Source organism: Protopterus annectens, chromosome 3.part1 (genome assembly GCF_019279795.1).
Source record: "Protopterus annectens isolate FY-2018-M chromosome 3.part1, PAN1.0, whole genome shotgun sequence".
NCBI classification, from domain to species: domain Eukaryota; kingdom Metazoa; phylum Chordata; order Ceratodontiformes; family Protopteridae; genus Protopterus; species Protopterus annectens.
Window position 1 is genome coordinate 1,851,585,669 of NC_056732.1, and position 12,003 is coordinate 1,851,597,671.

Genomic DNA, 12,003 nt, shown 5'->3' on the forward strand with positions numbered 1-12,003 from the left:
AAACTTTCCCATACACGAGCAGTTTCTTTCTTGGATTTCTATATCCATTCCCTATGAAACCATCATCCTTGGGGGTGTGAATATTGACTGGAACCTTGTAATACTGCTTCCCATAACTACTCTATAAACCTTTATGGCTTTACACAGCTGATCACCTCGCCCACACACTAGCAAATAAATTCCCAGAATAGCTCAGTCATTGACTGGATATTAATATCCAACTCCCAGTACTATTGTAACCCTTCCACAATACCTAGCTTCCTTAGTGACCACCTCCCTACCTCAGTAGTAAGACACTCTGCCAATCTTAACAAGAGCCACCAATACAAAGAGTCTCCTAACCTTAAAAACCTACAACCCTGTCACCCTAAATGAACTACTATAAGCTGGTCATTTCTACACACACTACACCTTAATGAGATTGTCCAAAGCGTCAACAGTATATTCCTAGAAACCCTTGACACCCTGGCTCCCAGTAGAAAAATTAGGTTAAAATCTAATTATGCACCATGGCTAAACCAGGCAACTTGATCACTTATGAACAAGAGAAACAGTGTCTGACAAGCATGGAAAAAAATAACTCAACTTTCCACCTGAAATTATATAACCAGCTTCACAACCAAATAAAAAAGCAGGTCCTACTAGACAAATAAATGTTTTATCTAAAGTCTCTGAGCAACCCACATTCCAACTCGAAGAAATTCTGATACTCAATAAACAAATTACTATCTCCAGGGAACCCCTCTTCACCAACCCCCTTCCCTAATGAGCCTTCTATTAAAACCACAACCCCACTTAACATTTTCATCAAAACTATAGAAAAGCTTACTAAACCAGAAAATCTTGATATTAAGACTCCACATCCCACCTTATCTCTTCCCTCATTCTCCCTAGCACCCATAGCAACTTCTTTCATCAGATCAGTTCTTAACAAACTCAAACAGTGTTCCCCATCAGCTGACAAACGCCCTCCATGATTTCTTGAAAATGCAGCTGACTCCATAGAGTACCCTGTATCTATATTTATCAATAGATCCATCCAAGAAAATACAGTACCAGATATCTGGAAAAAATCTTCATAATTCCCTTCCACAATGGAGGAAATTCTACAGAACCTTCAAATTACAGGCATATTGCCATATTATCTTCCTTATCAAAGATACTGGAAAAATGTGTACATAAACAAATACTAAACCACCTCTTCCAGGCAAAGCTAATTACACCCACACAGCACAGTTTCTGTCCCTCACACAGTACTACCACTGCCGTCCTGTCTTTTACACACAACATTGCCCAAACTAGAGATGGTAATAAACTCTATCAGTTTGGTTCTTCAACCTATCAAAAGCATTTAATATCATCTCCCATCCCATCATCCTAAACAAACTTTCCAACTTACAGCTGTCTACTTCCATTACCTCCTGGTTTAACTGCTACCTCTCAAACAGATATCAGTCCATCAGATGGCAAATATTCTTCTCCCCTTTCCATCCTGTTAAGACCAAGGTTCCCTAGGGTTCTATACTGGGCCTCCTACTTTTTAATATATTTACAAATAACCTCCATGTCTCCTGCCCCCACTCTACCTTAATACAGTACACATACAATTCCACAATTATTAGCACCTCCGACAATATACAAAATCTACTATTAACTCCAGACCATCCAAAAAGCGAAATGCAAAGACACAGCTCCGTGGAAACTCAGTTTATTAAATTCCAAAAGTAAAATAGACCAGCATTAATGCCTTTTACCCAAAATATCACAAAACAAATAGCGTTTTCGTCAGGTTAAGCGACTTCATCAGATGACCAGTATATACAAAATCTCCACACTGTCACTCAGCAATATCTGCACCTAGTAGAACAATGGCTAACTGAAAACAACCTGCTTCTCGACCCCAAAAAGCCCAGGCTTCTCCTTTTCCTTCCAAAAGCCTCAATCCAGCTAAAGACAACTTCACCGTCTCATCCTTAGATAATACAATTAACACCTCCAACAATTAACAAAATCTCCACACTGTCACTCAACAATCTCTGCACCTAGTAGAACAATGACTAACTGAAAACAACCTGCTTCTCCACCCCAAAAAGACCAGGCTTCTCGTTTTCCTACCAAAAAACTTCAGTCCAGCTAAAGACAACTTCACCATCTCATCCTTAGATAATACAATTAACACCTCCAACAATTTACAAAATCTCCACAATTGTCACACAACAATCTCTGCACCTAGTAGAACAATGGCTAACTGAAAACAACCTGCTTCTCAACCCCAAAAAGACCAGGCTTCTCCTTTTCCTTCCAAAAAACCTCAATCCAGTGAAAGACAACGTCACCATCTCATCCTTAGGTAATACAGTTATCACTGCTGGCTCAAATGCCAAATTTATGGGTGTTACTATAGACAACCAATTAAAATTTGACCTACATATCTTAAACTGTATCAAAAAGTCCAATTAAAGAATAACCCTGGGATTCATGAAGATTGCACCAGGTGCAGGTGTAGCATCGGCATTCTAACACCAAATATGGCTGCCGAGCGATTCAGGTACAAGCTGTTTCCACATGCACTACCTATGTATGCCATGCCTGCACAGCTGCCAGAGCATGTATCTAATTACCCCCATGCACAGCAGCATAGCTTGCAAATGAAGGTATATAGCGATTCAGGAAGTGGTGCAAGCGTAGTGTAAGCATGCAGAAATGTAAACTGAAAAAAAGGTTTACATTTTTCAAACATAAAATCGGAGCCACGACAGTGGACCAAACTCACGTATTATACTGTTAATATATTGCCAATGGCTAAGTTTATAGCCATTGGCATAAAAAAACATGCACAACATATAAAAAAAGAACATTTAATGTCATGCCCACATTAATGCGAAGTTAAATCGCAGGGCATCGGTGCACAATGGGATCACAATGAAAATATAATTATATGGAGTAAAACTGCAATGTAACACATTTCATGAATTCCCCATAATAGTCAATTGCATGCATGCTACACCACACCATGGTGCAAGGGTTGCTAAGGGGCTGTGACAGTAGGCAATGCCATGCAAATGAGAGGAGTAATACTGAATCACAAAATCGCTGCTGGCATAAGGATTTACCTCACAGCGTAGCGGTACAACACCGAGGTGTGGCCTGAAGATAAAGATGACATCAAGAGAGGGATGTGCCACCTTAGCTTTAAGCACATTGGATCATTGCTAATCCAGTTTGCCTGTTGCTAAGCAAAGCTGCAGGATAGGGGTGTGTTGAAGTAGCCATAGCTTTGCTTAGCTGAGAGCACACAAGGTAACTGAATGTGCATGTGAACGTGCTCGAAACCCAGTAAACGGCTGTGCATGGTGTGCACCAGAGCTGAAACAGGAAGGATATGGGAAAAAAATAAGGAAATGCTGCAGCATGGTAATTGGAGTACACATGAGTAATTAACACCTAGGAACCCACAGTGGGCCATTGACAACAGCTAACAAGGCTGCTAGCAGCTACATGCAGAACAGGAAAGGGGAGGTGCCGTACTGCAAAGAAAAGAGAACTGTCACAGCAGAACAAAGCAAACCTGCAGTAGATCAGCCACATAACACAGTTTGCAACACAGTCCTGGGTTGGGAAAGTACAAAACAAGAAAGCCGGCAGCTGGATGCATGCCTGACAATGGGAGGGGAATCGGGTTAAAAAGTGAAGTAAAGGGCAATAGATGAATCACAGCAGCCAAGCGTAATTCAACACCAAAGGCCCCACAATAGCAGTACCTGCTGTAAAACCCATAATTAAGATACCCTGCAGCTGTAATTGCACATACACACCCAATTGCACCAGCAGCATCCATAGCACAATAGTATAAAGTGTGAAAGCACCTCACACACACTTGTGTATTCCCAGACACTGGTACATACAGATGGGGAACTTTTAATATGTACATGTTAGGGGCTACCATAGCTTTGATTCACCAACATATGTTGGAGACTGAAGGTGGTGTGGAGGATGATGCTGGCAACCATCTCAGGCACCAGAGGAGGAGAAGGGTGTTCAGACCCAGGGTAACTTGCCAGGGGCTACATGATCTGGAGATAGAGCATTACAGGGTGGACAGGGACACCATACAGCAACTTATTGAGCTGTGCTGTCCATGCCTCAGAGCCAGAAATAACAGAGGGGAACCTATCCCAGTGGACATGAAGGTATGTGTAAGCTTCAGAATACTAGCCACAGCTACCTTTCAAAGGCCAACTGGGGATATCCTGGGAATCTCACAGGCATCAGCATCAAGGGTACTCCACCAGTTCCTGGATGCCATGTCACCACATGACAATGAGCACATATATTTCCCCTGAACGCAGGAGGAGTTGGCCAGCAATATGCGTCTCTTCCACCGTGTGGCAGACTACCCAGAGGTACTGGGTGAAATAGACTGCACGCACATGCACATCAAGTCCCCACCCAGTGAGCAGGGCAGGTGCTACATAAACCGCAAGGGATATCCCTCCATCAACTGCCAGGTTGTGTGCAATGCCCTGGGCATTATCATGGATGTGTGTGCTGGCAGCCCTGGAAGCTATCACGACTCCCACATTTGGCATGCCTCACAGCTGTATCAGGTATTTGCCAGGAGGGACATCCCATATGGCCACCTGGTGGGGGATGCTGGCTATGCACTGGAACCGTGGATGATGACTCCCATCAGAAATGCACACACACACATGCAAGAACACCATAATGAGGCACACGCACAAGCCAGAATCATCATAGAGTGTGTGTTTAGTATGCTGAAATCACGGTTCCGTTTCTTGGACATATCTGGTGGAGCCTTGCAGTACTCTCCAGGAATGTGTGCCCACATCTTCATAGTATGTGCCATGCTACACAATATGATCCTGCAGAATCAGCTGCAGCAGGGACAGACTGGTGAAGGCCCTCACAGCCCACCACCATTGCCAAGGGCTTCACAGGTACAGAGGGACTCAGACCATGAACACCCTGTGCCAGCCCCAGTAGGCAGATGGAGGCGTGCCCAGTATGCCCATGCCTTGGCAAAGAGGGAATGTATAGCACACACAATGACAGTGTATGCACCTATGGACCGACACCCTTCTCCACCTGCACACACAGTAAACCTGGATGACACACACACACGAACAACTCTAAATTGTCATGTATAGGTGGTCTACTGTGTGCATCCTACATAGGCAGCCCTCAACTATTCTACATACAACTGCCATTAGCACAAGGTAAGTCAATACCTGAACAGTAAATTAAGCTATGAGCATGTGTCGATACTGTATGTATAGGTTCATAGGTACATAGGTAGGTACTTAGCTAACTGCCCACGGCCATTCATAAGCCTAGCCAAAATGTGTCTGCTGTCGCCACTCCATTGATTAACTAACTGTCCCTCTGTGGAGCAGAGCCAATTGTAGGATCCCTGGGGTGTATCCACTGTTCCCCACCCACTCTGCAATGATTCCCTGGAGTGTTAGTGAGGGGCTCCATATAATGTAATCAGGGATGTAGTTCCAAAGCATGGGGAGTACCTGTGACAGGAATCTGTCACCCCAGCATCTTCCAGTTATGGTTGTGGCAAGGTGTAGCTCATTACAGTGTGTGGCTCACTGTGACATGGATTCCCATAGGTGGAGCATATCCATTAAGCCTGACTTGGACACAGCTTTGTTGGCCAGCAAACATCATCTCTGAGTAAACGAGATGCCACTGAGTAATGAAAGAGTTCATGCAGTCTGGTAGCATAGGACACATGTCTGAGGCCATTAATCCTCTTGGTGAGGTACGTTCGTGGCCTTTCCAGCTGTTGGATGTGTCTTCTGAGGTACATCCAAAATGGGTTATCATACTCGATGATGGGATTGATGAGAAAAGGGGCACAATAACCTCAGTCTGTCTAGATGCGAACCCTTAAGTAATCAGATGGCCTACATAGATGGATGTCCTAATTACTTCGCAGATATGATTGTCAAAGGAGAGATCACTATCTAATGTAGTCCCCACATACCCATTACGTCATCTGAATTATAGTGTCTGCCACTCATGTGTTAATATGTGTGTGTGTAGTTTCCCAAAATGGAATGACCATGCAGTATGTGGCCTTTAGCTGGAGGCCATGACTCTGACACACTGTGTTGGTCTATGTGAGGCCCCTTGAAGGATGTCTGTGACAGCTGGACTGTCAGTTATGGCTCCCAGTTTGCAGTAATCGCCAAACACGGTCTGTTGTAGTCCACCTGTGTTAGCCTGTACCTCTGAGAAGTATATGGCAAACAGGGGTCCCAGGACTGAGTCCTGTGGGACACCAGTTGTGACTGGTCAAGAGTTGGACCTGGAGGCTGCTAGGCTTACCATGTGGGTTCTGTGTATAAGCCTTTTGGCAAACCAACCTGTGATGTATTGGTGTATGTACTGGCTGGTGAGTTTAGAAATAATACCAGAGTGGGGAATGGTGTCAAAACACTTGATGAGGTCCAGGTAGTATGTGTGAACTGCCACACCTAAAGTCTAGGTGACTGTAAGATGTCAAACAGGTTCAGTAGGCATGATCTGCACTCAATCAAGCTGACCTGAGTTGGGTCAGGTGTCTGGAGGTTACCATTGTCTATGTTAATGAGTACCATGAGAATGCACTCCATAGCCGTGCAGATCAGGCTACTCAGGCTTATGGGGTTGTAGTTACCATGGTCAGTTGTGTCACCACCTTGGTGGAGTGGAATAGCTGTTGCCATGCACCATTGAATGGGCATATAGCCTGTGTAGAGGCTGATGTTGAATTGCTATAGTAGGCGGGGGGGGTCACTTTGTTTTGTAGTGTCTGCAGGATGCAGTCTGGGACACCATCTGCCTCCATTGATGCTCTGTCATGCCACTTGAAAGGGCCATCACCACCTGTATGTCTCTGATGTCTGGGATACTGTATTTTTGGGTATTGTTGTGGGCCCTTTAGGGGGTGAAGCTTGCACCGAATGTATCATCAAGTGTGTTGGTGATATCAGTAGGGTCAGTATATTCAGTGCAATATTGCACCAGCACAGTGCAAATCTGTGAGTTACTGCTTAGATCCTTGACAAAGCCAAAGAAGTCTTTGTGGTCATCTTCCGAATCCATGCCTATTTACCTGTGGATGTCAGCTTTGCATGATTTCATGAGTAACATAAGTGTCTTACTAATACTGGTCACAGATGTCTGCATGTCTTGGGATTTGCTGTTGTTCTGGACTACTGTTGTATAGCTTGTATATTGCAGGGGTCCAGCAGACTTTTGTCCTTGTGTAGGAGTAGCGAGTCCTGGTTTACCATTGATGGCAGAACCCATACATTTTTGTAGGTGCTTATAGAGTGCATTTGTAATTCTGTCTGTATCTTGAGCAGTGTCATCCCTGAGCATGGGGGCTGTGAACCCTCTCACCTCTGTCATTAGTACTGTGAATTTAGCTGTAGGAAAGGTATTCACTGTGTGTCCTTGGGTGGGGGAGATGGTTGGGAGTGGAAATTATCAGTGAATAGTTCATGGTCAGATCTAAACAGTGACCGGTTTACCTCCGCTGTAGTGCACCTATTGCACATGTCGGTGATTACCACTTTTAATATGTATTCACCTCTCGTTAGACTGTCTACCAACTGATACAGGCCATATGAGGTGATAAATCACAGGAAGTGCTGGGCCTGGAAGCGAATACTCGAGTAGGTTATCCAGTTAAGTGTAGGGTAGCCAACATTGACCAGTAACAGGGTGTCTGGTAGGACTGTCATGTTTACCACTGTCTCCAGATAGTTGTAGTGGTGCTCCTGGGTCATGGAGGGTTATCTGTAGCAGCCCACAGTTTGCATTGCAGTCATGGCTGATGTTAGCTGCACATGGATGATCACAGAGGTATCATGCTGCCCCACTAACTTGGAGGTGTAGGTATCCCCAATGAATATGTATACACCCCCTCCATGTCTGTGCCAGTCCATGTTCAGTGGCTGAAATGCGTGTTATGGGTTGTAGTCTGGTAGTGCCGGTGTGCTCACAGGAGCCTTATACAGGTCCCAGTCACAGAACAGATGTTGATGTTGTCCATACTGAGGAGTGCTGTGAGTGCATGCATGTTGTGTTGAGTAGCCTAACCCTCATTGATTCCGCTATTGTGCAGTTCATATAGGTGAGATTCACCTCTGAAACCTGCCTAAAAATGGCACCATGGGGTCGCCAATAGCTTTGCCCAGCATTCCAAAGCCTTAGGCTGACGCATGCAAGTTGGTATGGCATTGTTGCAGGCATATTTCCCATCTGTGCTTGTGTCTCATCTTTCCTGTAGGTAACCTATTGGTAAGCAATACAAAGCCTGAAACCTATACAAGTCTACTAGCTTCCAAGATAGGCTTTTGGAGTGATTAAGTATCAGTAGTCTGTATGCTCTTGTTGTACTTAACTGTTGTCTGACTACATGGTGATTTTACACTGTATATTGTGATCAGAAAACTCTGTATAATCACATGTGATGTTGGAGATGGCCTGCACTGTAGAGGTTCACAGATAGGTAGTAGGCTATTTGCCCAAGGGCATTTAGAAGCATAACTACAGTGTGGTGGCATTATCTGCACCATTTATGAAGTAACCAAGCCTCTGTCAAGCAAACCAATGAAGTGCTTCCAGGCAGAGTTGCTGGAAACTGTTGAAGACGGAGTGGTGTAGGGTGATAGGGGCACATAGTGATCTCAAAAGGACATGTTACCATGACAATCCAACAGCATTCAATTTCCCCAACAGGTCTTGCAGCTATAAAACTGGAGTGGCTCCCCCACACCCTGGCTGTATGATTCTGGGACACATGATCCCAGGGGTGTATATACTGTTGCCCAGTCACATATCAAGGTGTCCCCTGAAGTGTGTCAGTGAGGGGCTATGCCAAATGTAGTTATGATGTTAATGTATAGTCTCTCAAGTCATGTGTCATGTCGGTATTTCGTGAAGCTCACTGGGTGTGGGTGGCTCCGCCTGTTGTGTAGCCAAGCTTACACATAGGATTCATGGACATAGGAAATAGGCAGAAGGAACGTTAATGTCAATAGTGTAATGGTTACAGCATTTGCATAATATCTGTGCAATCGTGGTTCAAATCCCAATAAAGTCAGAGATGATTTACATGTTACATAGTATACCTTAACCACAGCTTGCATATATAGATAGTATTCCTCAGAATAATAAACATTTGGAACACACATAAACCCATGTGTGCTGGAGAGTACAGTTAACAGACAATGTAATGTTATGTAGGCATGTAGTGAGATGCTATGACACTGAAATGTATATATCCTGAGTAGTTAGCAGAAGTGACCATATTTGCGTGCACAGGTTGTAGGATGTAAAGTTTATTTAACTGTGTACAACCGCTGGTATAATGTCACACAAACACCTTTAAACCTGCTTACAACTGCTTAAATTAGCCTTATTCTGTAGTAAAACATGTCTAATACATTGCAGGTGTTGAACCCTGGACCATGCACACCATAGTCATGGGACCTATCTAATCTGTATACATGTTTAGTGGTCATTAGACTGCACCTTATACTATAGGCATTTCACAGTACTGACCACAAATGGGACAGTCACTTTGTGTACATATGTACAGTACATTGTAATGTACTGTAATGTGTGAATCAACATATACAAGTCTACATAGGTATAAGTGTTACAAATTAATACTAAATATATATATATATATATATATATATATATATATATATATATATATATATATGTCACTGATGTGTGCACATAGATAGAAATATATATATATATATATATATATATATATATATATAGTAACATCTACAGCTATATATATATATATATATATATATATATATATATATACAGTAACATCTATAGCTCTACATATATATATATATATATATATATATATAAACATCTATGAACACACTTTGTGACACAGAAGCATTCTAAATGGATAGAAGTGTATGCAAAACACATGCAGCTCTGGTATTATAACTATTAATATTAACCTAATTCCCCACAGGTTGCTGTGTATGTGGAGACTGGTGTGGGTGAGGACCACTGGCTAATGGAATATGCATCAAGGAGGGCCTGTGTCAGCTGTTCAATACATGAACTGGAGGGGTACAAATGGAGTATGGGGACAATGTAAAAAGGACACAAAACAAGAACCATTCTCATCCATAATACACCCTGTCAGATCACATTGCAACACTGACTTCAACAAACATATGAACATTAACAGGTATCATACATATGTACACCAACTGACTTACACATTTGTTTGCAGTAGTGAGGAACGGCTGTAGTACACTGTATATACTAAACACCATAAAAGTTGTACATATCTCAAATGCCTCAGTGGTAAAGCCAGTGACTGTGGTGTTCATGGTCCCGGTTTCAAGACCTGCAAGGGCTGTTATGTCATTTTGAGGTCCCGAATAAGGGATGTTGCAGACAGGGTGATTAAAGTACTTTTAAGCAGTCATTAGCTGGTTATTATGCTGGTAAGTGGTGCTTAAACATGACTACACAGATAAGCACCACACAGGTTTAACCTTTGCTGAACATCATGCAGATCATGGGCAAAGCTGCTCACAACCACTGAAATGTGCGTTAATCACCCTTGCACTACCAGTGCCTGCTCTGAGAGGTAAAATTACTACTTCCAGGATTAGAACACGCAACCATGTACACAATCTTCACAGTAATCTACCACTAAGCTACCTGAGATGTACCAACAGCAGTCGTGTATTCAGACAGGTTAAAACACAAAAGGGAGGATTGTGTGGAAATAGGACAAACCCACCATGTACCCAATGAAAGGTGTATGCTATATCTATATATATATATATATATATATATATATATATATGTATATATATATATATATATATATATATATATATATATATATATATATATATATAAATCAACATATAGAGAGAGAGGGAGAGAGAGAGATATATATGTCGATATATAGGGATATACATATATATGTAGATATATAGATAGGTTAATCTAAATAAAAACTACAATCCACTCTGCTACAGGCCCCATGAGGAGCTCAGTGTCTCTCCAACCTAACACCACTCTTAAGTATTCAACTACGGTACTACCTTTAGCATTCTTATAAGAAAAGCACAGTCCGGGTTTGAACTGTCTGCAAACAGCTAAAGTTAACTTTGAGTATGTGTCCACCTGTTTGAGCCAATATTCATTTTCCCCTGGAGAGCACTCTGCTTTGGCTTGTAAGCAGCCCCCCCCACCCCCACCCCCCCACACACACTCATCTTCCACTTTCTCTCTTATTCACTTCTGTTAGCAAATAGTATCCATAACTGATCAATACTGTGTGTTTGTTAATTTAAACTGAGACCACAGTAACCTACTGATACACGGTTATCCTGTTTTTCCACCTGAGAAATGGTTAAGAAATGACTTACAGTTTCAGAGCAGTCCTTGGTCAATTGTGATTGTTTCTTAAACACAAACTTGTCTTTGCTTTGGCACATTAGCAGCAGTACAAAGAACTGCCTGCTCACACCCTTGTTCTCCCCTCCCCCCTTCCCTGTTTATTACCTTAAGACAATCCCAAAGTTAATAAATATTACCTGTGGCAGGCACCATTTTTAAAACTACTATCCACTCTGCTACAGGCCCCATGAGGAGCTCAGTGTCTCTCCAGTAAGTGTTTTACAACTGTAAATGCCTATTTATGTTGAATTGTGTTAGACATTTTACAGCTGTATATGTTTATGTTGAATTGTGTTAGATATCTAATATGATTTATGCTTTATTATTGGAAGTTACTATGGCATGCTAGCATTTTGTCTGCACCAAGTTGTTTTTAGTATAATAGTATGGTATATTTGCATAGCTGCACCTTGTTCACTAATGCTATTCATGTAATTGTGTTGTGTGTAGACAGCTCATACTGGTGTCAAATTATTTCTATATGATTGTGCTGTTACTGGTGGATAGAATCACATT